The sequence below is a fragment of the Dendrobates tinctorius genome, unplaced genomic scaffold (genome assembly GCF_039654945.1).
Source record: "Dendrobates tinctorius isolate UK_male_01 unplaced genomic scaffold, ASM3965494v1 ptg000235l, whole genome shotgun sequence".
NCBI lineage: Eukaryota > Metazoa > Chordata > Amphibia > Anura > Dendrobatidae > Dendrobates > Dendrobates tinctorius.
Window position 1 is genome coordinate 1,672,060 of NW_027361902.1, and position 18,738 is coordinate 1,690,797.

An 18,738-nucleotide genomic window follows, 5' to 3' on the forward strand; every position below is an offset into this window, starting at 1 on the left:
GGTTACTGCTAGTTGTTGTGGATAGGATCAGGGATGTGCAATCCGCTAGTTACCAACCTTTCCGGTTTTCTGGGCTTAGCTTGCTTTTTGTTTTTTCCTCCTCGGTGACTCATTCATAACAGAATCACCAGCCATACCGCAGATTCTAGGGTACTCAAAAGCAGGAAAGAATTGTTGAAAAAAAAAATTTTTTTTTTTATATGTATATTTTCTCCTCTTTTTTCTGGGGCCGTAGGAGGATTCTTTTTTTTTTTTTTCTTTTTCTCCTTGATGGAGATTAAGCAATTGTCTGATCGTGTGGAGCAGCTCGCTGCTGAAGTGCGGGGAATTTCCACCTATCTCACTCATTCACATGCTGTTGAACCAAGGATCCTTGCTCCTGATGTGTTTTCTGGGGATCGGTCTAAATTTTTGAATTTTAAGAATTGTAAATTATTTCTTGCCTTGAAGCCTAACTCATCGGGGAGCTCTGCGCAGCAGGTTAAAATTGTCATCACCTTGCTGCGCTGCGATCCCCAGGATTGGGCGTTTTCTTTGACACCTGAAGATCCTGTTTTGCCTAATGTGGATGCATTTTTTCAAGCCTTGGGGTTGTTATATGATGAACCTAATGCTATTGATCAAGCTGAGAGAGCCCTATTGGCATTGAACCAGGGTCAGGATCCTGCAGAGTTATACTGTCAGAAATTCCGAAAGTGGGCGGTCCTTACTACATGGAATGATAGTGCATTGGCAGCTCTTTCGGAAGGGTTTGTCTGAGACTTTAAAAGATACTATGGTGGGATTTCCTGTTCCCTCTGGTCTTGACGATTCTATGTGATTAGCCATTTAAGTTGATCGGCGTTTACGTGAACGCAAGACTACATGGGAGGCGCTGCCACATTTTGAAAAAAATGTCTGAACCTATGCAATGTGATGAAGTTTTGTCTAGGGCGCAACATCAGGAGTTTAGAAGGCGTAATAAGCTGTGTTTTTTCTGTGGGGATGCCTCTCACGTTATTTCTGTCTGCCCTAAACGATAGAAACATTTTGCACACACATTTGCTGTGGGCAGTGTACAACCTAAGTTTCTTTTGGCAATTACTCTGATCTGCTCCTTATCCACATTTTCCATGAAGGCTTTTGTGGATTCAGGAGCGGCCTTGAATCTAATGGACTTGGATTTTGCTAAACGTTGTGGTTTTCCTATGACACCTCTGCGGACGCCTGTTCCGTTGAGGGGTATTGATGCTACTCCTTTGGCGAAGAATAAACCTCAGTTTTGGACCCAGGTGATAATGCGAGTTACCCCAGACCACCAAGAAAATTGCAGATTTTTGGTGTTGCATAATTTACATGATGCTATTGTTCTGGGTTTTCCCCGGTTTTCCCCGGTTGGAAATCTGTGTCTGTGGTGAGTTGGGGTTGTCGGTGTGCTCTTGGCGACACTCCTGTTTTCTCCACCTCTCCCCAGTCGCATGATGTTCCTGACTATTTGGCTGATTTTTATGATGTATTTAGTGAGAGCAAGTCTGCATCTTTGCCTCCTCATAGGAGTTATGACTGTGCAATTGAGTTGAGACCTGGGTGTAAATTTCCCAAGGGTCGACTTTTCAATTTATCTGTACCCGAGCACGAGGCTATGCGATCTTATATTAAGGAGTCATTGGAGAAGGGTCATATTAGACCATCCTCGTCACCCTTAGGTGCTGGGTTTTTTTTAGTGGCCAAGAAGGATGGTTCATTAAGGCCTTGTATTGACTATCGTTACCTCAACAAAATTACTGTTAAATATCAGTATCCGTTACCCCTGATTTCTGATTTATTCTCCAGAGTTAAAGGTGCTTGCTGGTTTACTAAGCTTGACCTCAGGGGGCGTATAATCTTATTCGCATCAAGCATGGGGATGAATGGAAGACGGCGTTTAATACTCCGGAGGGACATTTTGAGTACATGGTGATGCCTTTTGGGTTCACTAATGCCCCTTCTGTCTTCCAGTGCTTCATGAACGATATTTTCCGAGACTTTGTGGATAAGTTTTTGATCATCTATCTGGATGATATTTTGATCTTTTCCAGGGATTGGGATTCTCATGTGGAACATATTCGGACTGTGTTCCGGATTTTGAGGGAGAATTCCTTGTATGTTAAGGGATCGAAATGCCTTTTTGGTGTACAGAGGATTTCATTTTTGGGATTTATTTTGTCTCCGTCAACTATTTGAAATGGACCCGGCCAAGGTACAGGCCATTTATGATTGGGTTCAACCCACTTCTTTGAAGGCTCTCCAGAAGTTTTTGGGTTTTGCTAATTTTTATCATAAATTTATAGCTAATTTTTATGGTATTGCTAAACCACTGACTGATTTAACTAAGAAGGGTGCTGATGTGCTGAATTGGTCTTCAGAGGCTGTTTCGGCCTTTCAGGAGCTGAAGCGAAGGTTCACTTCTGCTCCGGTTTTGCGGCAACCTGATGTCTCACTTCCTTTTCAGGTGGAGGTAGACGCTTCAGAAATTGGTGCAGGAGCTGTTTTGTCCCAAAAAGATCTGGTGACGTCTAAAATGAATCCCTGTGCCTTCTTTTCCCGAAAGTTCTCCCCATCTGAACGCAACTATGATGTGGGGAATCGTGAATTGATAGCCATGAAATGGGCATTTGAGGAGTGGAGACATTGGTTGGAGGGAGCTAGACATCAAGTTGTGGTCCTCACTGACTACAAGAATTTGATTTACCTTGAGTCGGCCAAACACTTGAATCCTAGACAGGCTAGGTGGGCCATGTTTTTTACGCGTTTTGATTTTGTGGTCTCCTTTCTTCCAGGCACTAAGAATGTTAAGGCAGACGCCCTTTCTAGGAGTTTCTTTGCTGATTCTCCTATTGTGACCAAGCCTACTACCATCCTAGGTGAGGGGGTAGTTCTTTCTGCCATCTCGCCCGATTTGAGACGTGCTCTGGAAGAATTCCAGGAGGACAAACCTGAGCGTTGTCCTATGGGAAAATTGTATGTTCCTGACCAGTGGAGGAAAAAAGTGATGTCTGAAGTTCATTGCTCCGCATTGGCTGGTCATTCAGCTATTTTTGGTACCAGAGATTTGGTGAGTCGGTCTTTTTGGTGGCCTGCCTTATCTTGTGATGTCAGGAATTTTGTGCAGTCCTGTGGGACTTGTTCCCGGTCTAAACCCTGTTCTCGCTCTAGTGGGTTGTTGATGCCCTTGCCGGTGCCTAAGAGGCCATGCACCCATATTTCAATGGATTTTATTTCTGATTTTCCTGTCTCTCAGAATGACTGTTATCTGGGTGATTTGTGATAGATTCTCTAAGATGGTCCATCTTGTACCACTCTCAAAGTTGCCATCTTCCTCAGAGTTGGTACCCTTGTTTTTACAACAGGTGGTTCGGTTGCATGGGATTCCTGAGAACATTGTATCGGACAGAGGAGTTCAGTTTGTTTCCAGATTCTGGAAAGCCTTTTGTTCCAAGCTGGGAATTCAGTTGTCCTTCTCCTCTGCGTTTCACCCTCAGACCAATGGGCAGACGGAGAGAACAAACCAGACTTTGGAGTCCTATTTGAGATGTTTTATATCTACTGATCATGATGATTGGGTTTCATTTTTGCCCTTGGCCGAATTCGCTTTAAATAATAGAGCTAGTTCTGCCACCTTGATGTCGCCCTTTTTCTGTAACTTTGGGTTTCATCCTCGATTTTCTTCAGGGCAAGTGGAATCTTCAGCCTGCCCAGGTGTTGACACTGTGGTAGAGAGAATGCAGCAGATTTGGGACCAAGTAGTGGATAAGTTGTCTCTCTCCCAGGAAAAGGCCCAGCGGTTTTCTAATCGGCATAGGACCTTTGGTCCCCGGTTTAAAGTGGGTGATATGGTTTGGTTGTCATCAAAGAATATCTCTATGAAGGTGGCTTCTCCAAAGTTCAAGCCAAGATTTATTGGACCATGCAAGATTTTGGAGATTCTTAATCCAGTTTCTTTTTGATTGGCTCTTCCTGTTACGTTTAAGATCCATAACGTGTTTCATAAGTCGCTGTTGAAGAGATATGTTGAGCCAGTAGCTCCTATGGCTGCACCTCCTGACCCTGTATTGGTTGAAGGTAATGTGGAATATGAGGTAGAGAAAATACTGGATTCTCGTCTGGCTAGACGGAGACTCCAGTATTTGGTCAAGTGGAAGGGTTATGGCCAGGACAATTCTTGAGTCTCTGCCTCTGATATTGATGCTGATAGATTGGTTCGTGCTTTTCATCGGGCCCATCCTGATCGGCCCGGTGGTGTGGATGAGGGTTCGGTGACCCCTCAAGGGGGGTATACTGTTGTGAGCTCATTTTCGGGTTTGCCTCTGACTTCTGGTGAGGGTTAAGGAGCTGGCTGTGCTGACAGAGGAGTAGTGAGTTCTCTATCTGGACTCCCTCTGTTGGTGAAGGGAGGTAATGAAGCTGATCTAAATGGCAGAGACCGGCCACCTGAGGAAGAGGACTGCGATTGGACATCAGGAGTTTCTGATTGGATTTAAGGCAGCCGACTCCCTAGTTTCTTGTTGGTGATTTCTCCTGAATGTGGCTCCTGGTTTCCAGTTTGGTTCCAGCCTTCCTAAAGCTAAGTTTTCTCTGCTATTTTTCATGAGTTTTTGTCTGGTTTACTTAGTTTTTGTGTTCAGCCAGCCCTGGCTGGGACTGGGCTGAATCCCCATTTTGTCTCTGATCAGCTGATCTCTTTTGCTCTGTCTTCAGAATATACCTTAGTGCTGATATAGTGTTTTGAAGTCTAGCGACTTCAGGGCCTTTTTCTATCAGACGTGTTGGATATTATTTTTGGCAAGGTTTTTTGCGTGATTGCAGACAGCAGCTTTTCTTTTCTGTCCTTTCTAGTTAGCGAGGGCCCCATCGTTTGCTCAGCCTACCTTTCTACCTGTGTCTGTGTTTTCATCTTGTTTCACTGACAATACATGTTGGGGGCTGTCTATTGCTTTGGGGTAGTTAAGATTTTCCCTTTCTTTAGGCTTATTTAGTCCTCCGGCCGTGACGAGGCATCTAGGACCACCGTAGGCACGCTCCACGGTTACTGCTATGTTATGATTGAGTCACCGTAGGAGGCAAAAACAGAAATGCTAGCTAAGTCCAGAAAACCAGAGAAGTTGGCAGCTATCGGATTGCAGACCCCTGAACCTATCAACACAACTAGCAGTAGCCGTGGGGGGTTCCTACGATGCCCTAGACCCCTCGATCACAGCCGGAGAATTAAATAGGCCTAAAGAAAGAAAGGGGAAATCTAAACTGCCCCAGAGCAGACCGCAAAGCAATAGGCAGCCCCCAACATATAATGACGGTGAAGCAAGATGAAAATACTAACACAGACAGAAAGATAGACTGAGCAAAGAGGGGCCCAAGCTAACTAGATAGAAAAGGACAGGAAGGCTGCTGTCTGCAATCCGTGAAAAACCCTATGAAAATAAGAGCCAACAGACTGACAGTGAAAAAGGCCCTGAAGACGCTAGGCTTCAAAAAAGCTATGTCAGTACTCAGGAATATACTGAAGACAGAGCTACAGGCAAAAGGAGATTCAGCTCACCCCAGCAGGGAATGGCAGAATACTGAAAAGCAAGGAAAACAAAAAACAAAACAAAAAAGCTAACAGGCAAAACAGAAAACTTAGCTTTAGGGGAGCAGGAATCAGACTGGTTTCCTAGAAGTCCACAGAGAAATCACCCGCAGGGCAGAAGGGCGTCGGCAGCCTTATATCCAGTCCGTGACTCCACTCAGCCAGTCATCCTCATTAGACTCAGGTGCCTGATAATCAGGCTCATTACCTTCCTTTACCAGAATAGGGAGTTCACCAGACCCTAGTGACGAAGGGGAAAATGAACTCACAACAGTACCTCCCCCTTGAGGAGGGGTCACCGAACCCTCAACCACGCCACCAGGGCGATCAGGGTGAGCCCGATGAAATGCACGCACCAATCTTTTGGCATGAATATCAGAGGCAGAGACCCAGGAATTATCCTCCTGACCATAACCCTTCCACTTAACCAAATACTGGAGTCTCCGTCTAGCCAGACTTGCTATGATTAAGGGTCAAATATGATCCGAAACGCGTAAGCCTACACATGCTTTTATCATCACTGGAATTGCATTTTTTAATTATGGATTAAATAAAGGCTTTTCTTAATTTTTTCACATCGTGTGCTGGAACCATAAAAAACTTTTTTTCCAGACGGGAATCCAGTATTTTCTCTACCTCATATTCCATGTTACCTTCAACCAATACAGGGTCTGGAGGTGCCACCCCAGGAACAACTGGTTCAACAAACCTCTTCAACAAGGACTTATGGAACACACTAAAAATTTTAAATGTGACAGGAAGAGCCAAATGAAGAGACCGGATTAATAATCTCCAAAATCTTGTAAGGTCAAATAAATCTAGGCTTAATCTTAGGAGAAGCCACCTTCATAGCAATATTTTTTGATGATAACCACACCATATCACCAATCTTAAACTGGGGACCAATGGTCCTATGTCGATTGGAAAACCGCTGGGCCTTTTCCTGGGAGAGAGATAACTTATCCACCACTTGGTCCCAGATCTGGTGCATTCTCTCCAGCACAGTGTCAACACCTGGGCAGGCAGAAGGCTCCACCTGCCCTGAAGAAAATCGAGGATGAAACCCAAAGTTACAAAAAAAAGGTGACATCAAAGTGGCAGAACTAGCTCTATTATTTAAAGCAAATTCGGCCAAGGGCAAAAATGAAACCCAATCATCCTGATCAGCGGAAATAAAACATCTCAAATACGACTCCAAGGTCTGGTTTGTTCTCTCTGTCTGCCCATTGGTCTGAGGGTGAAAAGCAGAGGAGAAGGACAACTGAATTCCCAGCTTGGAACAGAAAGTCCTCCAAAATCTAGACACAAACTGAACTCCTCTGTCAGATACAATGTTCTCAGGAATCCCGTGTAAGCGAACCACCTGTTGCAAAAACAGGGGCACCAACTCAGAGGAAGATGGCAACTTAGGGAGTGGTACAAGATGAACCATCTTAGAGAACCTATCACAAATCACCCAAATAACCGTCATTCTCTGAGAGACAGGCATATCAGAGATGAAATCCATTGAAATATGGGTCCATGGCCTCCTGGGGACCGGCAAAGGCATCAACAACCCACTAGAGCGAGAACAAGATTTAGACCGGGAGCAAGTCCCACAGGACTGCACAAAATTCCTGACATCATGAGACAAGGTGGGCCACCAAAAAGAGCGACTCACCAGATCTCTAGTACCAAAAATACCTGGATGACCAGCCAATGCAGGGCAATGAACTTCAGACATCACTCTCTTCTTCCACTGGTAAGGAACATACAACTTTCCACTGGGACAACGCTCAGGTTTGTCCTCCTGGAACTCTTGCAGAGCAAGTCTCAAATCGGGCGAGATGGCAGAAAGAACTACCCCTTCGCCTAAGATGGTAGCAGGCTTGGTCACCACAGGAGAATCAGCAAAGAAACTCCTAGAGAGGGCGTCTGCCTTGACATTCTTAGTTCCAGGAAGAAAAGAGACCACAAAATCAAAACGTGTAAAAAAAAAAAAGGCCCACCTAGCCTGTCTAGGGTTCAAGCGTTTAGCCGACTCTAGGTAAATCAAATTCTTGTGGTCAGTGAGGACCACAACTTGATGTTTAGCTCCCTCCAACCAATGTCTCCACTCCTCAAATGCCCATTTCATGGCCAACAGTTCCCGATTCCCCACATCATAGTTACGTTCAGATGGAGAGAACTTTCGGGAAAAGAAAGCACAGGGATTCATTTTAGATGTTACAGGATCCTTTTGGGACAAAACAGCTCCTGCATCAATCTCAGAAGAATCCACCTCTACCTGGAACGGGAGTGAGACATCAGGTTGCCGCAAAACCGGGGTGGAGGTAAATCTTCGCTTCAGCTCCTGAAAGGAAGCAACAGCCTCAGGAGACCAATTCATCACATCAGCACCCTTCTTAGTCAGATCAGTCAATGGCTTGGCAATACTAGAAAATTTTGCTATAAATTTCCGATAAAAATTAGCAAAACCCAAAAACTTCTGGAGGGCCTTCAAAGAAGTGGGCTGAACCCAATCATGGCCGGGTCCATTTCAATAGTTGACGGAGACAAAATAAATCCCAAAAATGAAATCCTCTGTACTCCAAAAAGGCATTTAGATCCTTTGACATACAGGGAATTCTCCCTCAAGATCCGGAACACAGTCCGAATATGTTCCACATGAGAATCCCAATCCTTGGAGAAGATCAAAATATCATCCAGATAAATAATCAAAAATTTATCGACAAAGTCTCGGAAAATATCGTTCATGAAGCACTGGAAGACAGAAGGGGCATTAGTGAGCCCAAAAGGCATCACCAGGTACTCAAAATGTCCCTCCGGAGTATTAAACGCCGTCTTCCATTCATCCCCCTGCTTAATGCGGATAAGATTATACGCCCCCCTGAGGTCAAGCTTGGTAAACCAGCAAGCACCTCTAACTCTAGAGAATAGATCCGAAATCAGGGGTAACGGATACTGATATTTAACAGTAATTTTATTGAGGGCACGATAATCAATACAAGGCCTTAAAGAACCATCCTTTTTGGCCACAAAAAAAAAACCGGCACCTAAGAGTGAAGAGGATGGTCTAATATGACCCTTCTCCAACGCCTCCTTAATATAAGACCGCATAGCCTCGTGCTCGGGTACAGATAAATTGAAGAGCCGACCCTTGGGAAATTTACACCCCGGGCTTAGTTCAATTGCACAGTCATAACTCCTATGGGGAGGCAAGGACGCAGACTCATTCTCACTAAATACATCATAAAAGTCCGCCAAATAGGAACATCATGCGACTGAGGAGAGGTGGAAAAAACCGGAGCCTCACTAAAGGCACACCGACAACCCCAACTCACCACAGACACAGATTTCCAATCCAAAACTGGATTATGAATTTGCAACCAGGGAAACCCCAGAACAACGGCATCATGCAGACCATGCAATACCAAAAATCTGCAATTTTCTTGATGGTCTGGGGCGACCCGCATGACCACCTGGGTCCAAAACTGAGGTTTATTTTTAGCCAAAGGAGTAGCATCAATCCCCCTCAAAGGGATAGGCGTCTGCAGAGGTGTCATCAGAAATCCCCAACGTTTAGCAAAATCCAAGTCCATTAGGTTTAGCGCTCCCGAATCCACAAAAGCCTTGGCGGAAAATGTGGACAGGGAGCAGATCAGAGTAATTGCCAGAAGAAACTTAGGTTGAACACCACCAACAGAAAACGTGTGTGCAAAGCGTTTCTCTCGTTTAGGACAAACAGAAATAATATGCGAGGCATCTCCACAGAAAAAACACAGCTTATTACGCCTTCTGAACTCCTGACGTTGCGCCTTAGACAAAACTCTATCACATAGCATAGGTTCAGACATTTGTTCAACAGGTGGCAACATCTCGTGTATTTTTGCGTTCACATAAACGCCGATCCACCTGAATGGCTAATGACATAGAATCGTCAAGACCAGAGGGAACAGGAAATCCCACCATAGTATCTTTTACAGTTTCTGACAAACCCTTCCGAGAGAGGGCTGCCAAGGCACCATCATTCCAGGTAGGAAGGACCGCCCACTTTCGGAATTTTTGACAGTACAACTCTGCCGAATCCCGACCCTGTCTTAATGCCAACAGGGTCTTTTCAGCCTGATCAATAGCATTAGGTTCGTCATACAACAACCCCAAAGCTTGAAAGAATGCGTTCACATTATTCAGAATAGGATCATCTGGTTTCAAAGAAAACGCCCAATCCTGTGGATCGCCACGCAGCAAAGAGATGACAATTTTAACCTGCTGCGCGGAGCTCCCTGACGAGTTAGGCTTCAAGGCAAAAAATAATTTACAATTATTTTTGAAACTCAAAAATTTAGATCGATCTCCAAAAAATACATCAGGTGTAGGGATCTTTGGTTCAACAGCATGCGAACGAGCAAGGTAGGCGGAAATTCCCCGCACTTCCGCAGCGAGCTGCTCCACACGATCAGACAATTGCTTTATCTCCATTGAGAGAAAAAAAAAAATTCCCCCTACGGCCTCAGAGATATAGAGGAAAGAATATACACACCTTTTTTTTTAACACAATTCTTTCCTGCTATGAGTACCCTAGGATCTGCGGTATTGCGGGTGATTCTGTTATGATTGAGTCACCGTAGGAGGCAAAAACAGAACTGCTAGCTAAGTCCAGAAAACCAGAGAGGTTGGCAGCTATCGGATTGCAGACCCCTGATCCTATCACAACAACTAACAGTAGCCGTGGGGGGTTCCTACGATGCCCTAGACCCCTCGAACACAGCCGGAGAATTAAATAGGCCTAAAGAAAGAAAGGGGAAATCTAAACTGCCCCAGAGCAGACCCCAAAGCAATAGGCAGCCCCCAACATATAATGACGGTGAAGCAAGATGAAAATACTAACACAGACAGAAAGATAGACTGAGCAAAGACGGGGCCCAAGCTAACTAGATAGAAAAGGACAGGAAGGCTGCTGTCTGCAATCCGTGAAAAACCCTATGAAAATAAGAGCCAACAGACTGACAGTGAAAAAGGCCCTGAAGACGCTAGGCTTCAAAAAAGCTATGTCAGTACTCAGGAATATTCTGAAGACAGAGCAACCGGCAAAAGGAGATTCAGCTCATCCCAGCAGGGAATGGCAGAATACAGAAAAGCAAGGAAAACAAACACAAAACATAAATGCAAACAGGCAAAGCAGAAACTTTGCTTTAGGGAAGCAGGAATCAGACTGGTGTCCTAGAAGTCCACAGAGAAATCACCCGCAGGGCAGAAGGGCGTCGGCAGCCTTATATACAGTCCGTGACTCCACTCAGCCAGTCATCCTCATTAGACTCAGGTGCCTGATAATCAGGCTCATTACCTTCCTTTACCAGAATAGGGAGTTCACCAGACCTCAGTGAGGAAGGGAAAATTAACTCACAACAGTTAGGGGTGTGTTGGGGTTAGGGTTGGAGATAGAATTGGCGCTGCTTCCCTTCCAAGCTCTGCCATGCTCCCAAATAGTGGTTTATCTCCACATATGGGGTATCAGCATACTCAGGACAAATTGCACAATAACTTTTAGGGTCCTTTTACCCTTGGGAAAATAAAAATTGGGGGTGAAAAGATCATTTTTGTGGAAAAAATATGATTTTTTTAATTGTACCGCTGTACGTTATAAACTTCTGTGAAGCCCTTGTGGGTTCAAAGTTCTCACCACATATCTAGATAAGTTCCTTGGTGGGTCTAGTTTCCAAAATGGGGTCATTTGTGGGGGGTTTCCACTGTTTAGGTACATCAGGGGCTCTCCAAACGTGACATGACGTACGATCTGAATTCCAGCCAATTTTGCATTGAAAAAGTCAAACGGCGCTCCTTCCCTTCTGAGCTCTGCCATGCGCCCAAACAGTGGTTCCCCCCAGGTATCAGCGTACTCAGGACAAATTGCACAATAACTTTTGAAGTCCAATTTCTCCTGTTACCCTTGGGAAAATAAAAATTGAACCTGAAGTATTTTTTTTGTGAAAAAAAGTTAAATGTTCATTTTTTTTTAAATATTCAAAAAATTCCTGTGAAGTACCTAAAGGGTTAATAAACTTCTTGAATGTGGTTTTGAGCACCTTAAGGGGTGCAGTTTTTAGAATGGTGTCACGTTTGGGTATTTTCTATCATATAGACCCCTCAAAGTGGCTTCAAATGTGATGTGGTCCCTAAAAATAAAATGGTGTTGCAAAAATGAGAAATCGCTGGTCAATTTTTAACCCTTATAAACTTCCTAACAAATAAAAATTTTTGTCCTCAAATTGTGCTGATGTAAAGTAAACATGTGGGAAATGTTACTTATCAAGTTTTTTGTGTGCCGTATCTCTGTGATTTAAGGGCATAAAAATTCAAAGTTGGAAAATTGCAAAATTTTCAAAATTTTAGCCAAATTTCCATTTTTTTCACAAATAAACACAAGTTATATGAATGAAATTTTACCACTAACATGAAGGACAATATGTCACGAGAAAACAATGTCAGAATCACCGGGATCCATGGAAGCTCCGGAGTTATCACCTCATAAAGGGACAGTGGACAGTGGTCAGAAGTGTAAAAATTGGCCCGGTCATGAACGTGCAAACCACCCTTGGTTAAAGGGTTAAAAACTACACACAGACATTATTTAGAAAAATATTTTAATGAAATAGTGAGACACAGTTTTTGACCAAATTTATTACACAGCCAATCCAACTGAAGCCATCGTTCTCCTGTAAAAAAAAAAAAAAGCAACAATATCTATACCTCTCCGCCGTTCAGTCATGTCCCCCGCTGCAATCCATCTGAAGGGTTTAAATAGTTTACAGCCGGTAGCGGTGCTAATGCGACCGGCCCGGCTGTAAACCATGGAGGAATGAAGAAAAACCTGTCTGCGCAGGCGCCCCGGCTGACCGGACATGAACTAATTAGCGTGGAAAAGTTTCTGAACATTTTCCCACTCTCCTGAATTCACCTCAGGTCAGGTGGGGACTCTGAGCAGCCTCCGTGTCTACCGCTGACGTCACTGAGGCTGCGCAGAGTCCCCGCCAGGAATGTACCCATTAATTTAACACCTACATGTCCGAAATTTTACACACACAATAATCTAATTATTAGACAAAGACATATAATAATCTAAAAGAAATGAAATGGTTTACTGTATGTAACCATGTGTCATTTCATGTCAGGTTCTGTAATGATTTTACAGAAGCCGGCAATTGAATTAGCGGCTATTCTGCTACCTGTCCTTGTGACCCTCCACGATCTTGTCTCTGATGGCCTTGGAATGCTCCTTTGTCTTTCCCATGTTGACCATGTATGAGTGCTGTTCACAAGTTTGGGGAGGGTCTTAAATAGTCAGAAAAGGCTGGAAAAAGAGATAATTAATCCAAACATGTGAAGCTCATTGTTCTTTGTGCCTGAAATACTTCTTAATACTTTAGGGGAACCAAACAGAATTCTGGTGGTTTGAGGGGTTGAATAATAAATGACCCTCTGAATAAACTTTTCACAATTTAAAAAAAAATTAAACAAAGAAATAACATTCTTTTTTGCTGCAGTGCATTTCACACTTCCAGGCTGATCTACAGTCCATATGTCACAATGCCAAGTTAATTCCGAATGTGTAAGGCCGGTTTCACATTAGCGCTTTTTCAGCGCGCGCACGGCCGGGGGTAGCTCCGCCCCCGAGCCGGCTCTCTGCCCGGCGTGCCCGCCCCTAGTTTGTAGCGCCGCCTACTAGCGGACAGCGGCGCCTGCGATCGGCGCACCCTATCTTTAGCATAGGGTGCGCAGATCGTGCGCAGGCCGTGCGCTAGTTGCGCTTTGACCTGCGCTGCGCACTTTTGACGGTGCGCCGTGCGCGCCAAAATCAAACTTTTCGGATTTTGGCGCGCACGGCGCACCGTCAAAAGTGCGCAGCGCAGGTCAAAGCGCAACTAGCGCACGGCCTGCGCACCCTATGCTAAAGATAGGGTGCGCCGATCGCAGGCGCCGCTGTCCGCTAGTAGGCGGCGCTACAAGCTAGGGGCGGGCACGCCGGGCAGAGAGCCGGCTCGGGGGCGGAGCTACCCCCGGCCGTGCGCGCGCTGAAAAAGCGCCAATGTGAAACCGGCCTAAACCTGCTAAATCTGCAGGGGGTTGAATACTACTTGTAGGCACTGTATATATAGTTATGTGTCTCAATTACATGTATATATACACATATATATATACACATACATACACACACATACATGTATTCCATGTGTATATATCTATCCTTTCATTTCTATTTTAACCTGGGGAGAAAATCTTGCCATACGGATGTCCCACGGATGCTTAGATGCGAGAAAATCACATCCTCACATTGCACACGGATGACATACGGATCACTGTGCATGAAACATTCGTGCGACTCTCGTCCGTGAAAAACGGACTGATTTTTTAATACGTTGTGTATGACTCCAGACTAAAGGGGAGCCCGGCAGGCTTGGGCTTTCTCTCTCCCTTCCACAGCCCCTGAGAGAATGTTGGTGGATGCATTTTTTGAGGCCCTTGGGCATGTCTACGATGAACTTGATCGTGTGTGTCTGGCTGAGGACATGGTGATGAGTGTTTTTCAGAGGAAGCACTCGACCGACTTGTTCTGTACTGAGTTTAGACGCTGGGTCGCTGAGGTTTCCTGATACGATGCCGCCCTTTGGGGCTTGTTCTGCAGAAGCCTGTCTGAACGCCTGAAAGATGCCTTGGTCCTTCACCCTCCACCTGCTTCTCTGGAGGACGCCATGACCCAGGTACTTCATATGGACCTTAGGTTGCGGGCGAGAGGGGTGATGCAATTAGAAAGCCCGTTGTTCCCCAGTGGGAATGAAGCTGCGTCCACATCTGAGGCCATGGAGGTGGGCGCTGTCACCGTCAAGGAGAAAGAGAGGAGACACCGTCGCGAGAAGCAGCTGTGCTTTTATTGTGGGGAGTCTGGACACTGGAAGGACTGTCCCTCCTGCCCTTCCTCGACCAAGGTGTTGGGAAATGACTAGGTCAGGGTAGTTGTCGAGGAGACTACCTAGACCCGCAGGTACACTTTTCCTCATTCTCTAAAGTTTTGCTGCAAGTGGAACTGCTGGTGGACGGTTGTCCTTTTTCTACAGCTTTTCACTGCGGTTCATCTATCAACTTGGTCAACTCTCGTTCGCTTTCTCAATGCAAGATAGGGACAGTCAGGCTTAAGACTCTGATTAAAGTGGTGCCTATTGACTCTTCTCCCCTCACCAAAGAAGGGATTCTCTATGTGTCCGGGGTTTTTTTCACTCAAGGTGGGCTCTGTTCATGTTGAAAAAATAAGTTGCTTTGTCTTGGAAAGTCTGCCTGCTGGGTTGGTGTTGGGGATGCCTTGGTTGCAACTAGAGTTGAGCGACTTTGGTCGGATCGGGTTTCGTGAAACCCGAATGAAACAAAATAAGTTTCAGATGAAACTCGTCCGACTAGAGCAAAACAAAGTCGGAGTTTCGTCCGAAACCCGACCCCAATGCAAGTCAATGGGAAATAAAAGTCGGACGAAACTCCGACTTTTTTTGCTCTAGTCGGACGAGTTTCATCTGAAACTTATTTTGTTTCATTCGGGTTTCACGAAACCCGATCCGACCAAAGTCGCTCAACTCTAGTTGCAACGTCACAAGCCCGTCATCAGTTGGGAGACCGGGGAAATTGTTCCATGGGGATCTAACTGTGTCAATTAATGTTTTAAATCTGCATTTTTGTCTGAACCTGTCGGATCTGTCTGTGTCGTCTGTCGGTCTGGAGTGTATTCCGGAGTACCTGAAGGACTTCGAAGACGTGTTCTCTGAAAGCGAGGCCGAGGTTTTACAGCCACATAGACCCTTTGATTGTGTCATTGAGTTGGTTCCTGGAGCTAAGTTACCTAAAGCCCGTCTGTTCAATTTGTCCGGTCCTGAGTGTTTAGCCATGAAGGAGTATATTGCAGAAAGCCTCCGCAAAGGGCATATACGTCCTTCCGTCTCTCCAGTGACTTCCCGATTATTTTTTGTTAAATATAGATGCGGTCTACTTCCCTGCCTCGACTTTCCAGAACTTAACAAAATAACCGTGAAAAACATGTACCCTCTTCCCCTTATTCCAGATGTATGTAATCAGTTGTCTGGGGCTAAATGGTTCTCCAAACTTGATCTCCGGGGAGCCTATAATCTGATAAGGGTTTGAGAGGGGGACGAGAGGAAAACGGTGTTCCTCACATCTGAGGGACTCTTTGAAAACCTTATTATGCCATTTGGTTTTACTAGTGCTCCTGCCATACTTCAGAATTTCATTAATGTAGTGTTTGCTGATCTCATAGAGCGTTTTGTCTATCTTGATGACATTTTGGTGTATTCCCAAGACAGTCATACTCATTTGCAACATTTACGAACTGTTCTCCAAAGACTCAGGGAAAATCAGTTGTTTGCTAAATTGGAGAAATGTTCGTTTTTCATACAGAACTGTCTTTTTTGGGCCTGATTGTGTCCTGTGAGGGGCTTCATATGGATCCTAAGAAGTTACAGGCTATTGCTGACTGGGTCCAACCCTGGGATCTTAAGGGACTCCAGCGCTTCTTAGGGTTTGCCAATTATTATTGTAAATTTATTAAGGGGTTTTCACAAGTGGTCAAACCGCTTACTGATCTTACATGCAAGGGTGCGGATGTAAAAAATTGGTCTGTGCCTGTTAAATATTAATAATCCGTTAATTTCTTATAAGACCCAGTTCTGTACATTGCTTTAGCTTACACGACATAGGCTATTTTTAAGCTTGGCTCATGGTAGAAAGACAGCTCCATATATGTAGAGACCACGTGCTTTAGGAGATGTATATAATTCATGGCTAACTGTAGAGGTCGCTCTCTTCTTCCCTCACCATCATGAGAGACAGACGCAAGATGACATAACTCAACAGCTGGTATGTTACTTTAGTACGAAGAAGTCGAACAGAGAGACAGACGCCATTTGCCATGTGGGTTCCCGGAGAGAAAGAAGAATACATGCTGCTAGAACAATGGACAATTTCTCTTTCACCTATTTTTATTCACCTGTTTTTCTGTAATAACCTTTCTTTGATGGAAGAAACCAAATAAACCACTATATTTTTATCTGGTAACTAGTCCTGAGTATTTTACAGGATATGCATTATTTTACATTGGAGAGCCAGCCAGATCTGAATTTTTGTACTTTTTTGCGGATTTCCCTCAACTTGCACACACGGGGGATTGGACTTTGCTAACGTCAAATCATATGTGTAAGTTATCGGGAATTCCACTACTTACAAGAATCACATAGAACCTAGAAGTAAGAAGTACCAGATAGATTGAGAAGTACTACAAGTGCCAAAAGTACCAGACCTAAGCCAGACGTGTGAAGACAGGAACCCAGCGTTGTCCATCAAAGGAGCTGAGACATTTCAAGGTAAGATAAAATGGATGTCATTAATTGTCTTGCTAAGCAGAGTAAATTGAAATTTAAGTCTGTAGACAATTCTAATTCAGAAGTTTTATGGTTAAGTTTATATGCCGAGTGTGAACTCGAGAATCAGAGGTTAGATTCTAAGTTTTTCAATAGAGAAAGAGAGAGATTAAAAAATATTCTACAGATGGTAGATATATTTCATAGATCTGTGTCAGAGAAATCTAAAAATGATTGTGTAGAGGATAGTGATATTCCCGAGATTCACTGTAATGTGGAGAAACAGTTACAAGTAGTAGCAGCTATTGAAGGTGACCTTGCAGAAGATGGAGAAGTAGGAGGAGACTTCAGAACTGACGTAGAGGACGTACAAGGGAAAGACGTACCACTAAAAATAGAAGACTCACAGGCCCAAATCCGAATTAGTGTGAGGAAGGATTTGATAAAGATATGCCAAATAATTCCTGCTTATGACAACAAAATAGATGTTTATAGAAACTCTGAGATCTTTGAAAGTTGTTCTGGAAAATTTGATTTATCTAACGAGGAGAAGAATCAGTTGTTCAAAATGTGGATCCCTGTAAATTTTGCAAGGAGATTGTCTTTAAAGTTATCTGGTGAAACACATGAGAATTTAACTGATAAGGACAGATTAAAAATTCTCATTTTTTGTTCATCAAATGAAAATCATCCAGATATTGATATTCTTCAAAAATTAAGGATTGGTCGGAAGGAATGTATTTTTACGTTCATGTCCATATATGAACGTTTGTACAAAATGCTGAGTGAGAATGTCAAAACACCGTCCCTCATAAGGAGTTTTGTAAGCAAATTTTGGTTTCTAAATCCTGCATCTCGTGTTATTGCGTCACAAAAAGATTCTTTGTTTGAATGTGCGCAATCCCTCGATTTTGCCAGAAAACACGAGAATCGTGAAAGGAAAGTAAATTGTGCTAATTTTGGAAAGACAGGCAGAGTAAAATCTTATCAGAAGCCTGTATTAGCAAAACCTTCTAAAATGAGTTTTCCCCAAAATCAAATCTACGAAGAAAGAAAAAGAAAATCACATGTTTGTTATAAACCATATGGAATGATGCAAAAGAACACCGAAAAGACACAAATTGAATTAAGAAAAATGATGAGTTCTGATTTTCTTTCTGTAACAAAGATGGCCGAATTTAACAGACAGAAACAGGTGGTGAGTGACATCATGGCCTGTAAACTGAATACTCTGCTCCAAGAATCTATCAGCTTTAAAATGGCAAGAACCTTTCAGGATATTTTTTGCAGAGAAATAAGTATGGGTGTAGGAATTGGTTAGAAAAAGTAATATATATATTGTGTAACAGTGTTATACAATTAGTGAGTTATATGTAATTATTTTATAGAGTATAATCCTGTAGTTTTATGGTTTGTGGATATATACATAGTCATACAGTATATATATAGAGTGTTTGTAGAAGTAGAAATAGTAGAACTGTATTTTTTAATGAAAATTAAAATCTACATCAGTAATAATATTTAGAATTATATGATATTAACCTTATTTTTTATGTTTCCTTAGAATTTTCATTTCAAAGCAGGACTTAATCGAGAAAAATTCTCTTCCAAGGATTTATGTCTTTATTTACACAGGAAGTTGCAATAATTGCATGATTTTATATATCTAACCCTTAAAAGGAAATAACTAATTGCTTTTTAAAATGTTCTGGGTGTGTTTTTTTTTTTACTGCATGGTTTGAATGACAACCTCAACAGGTG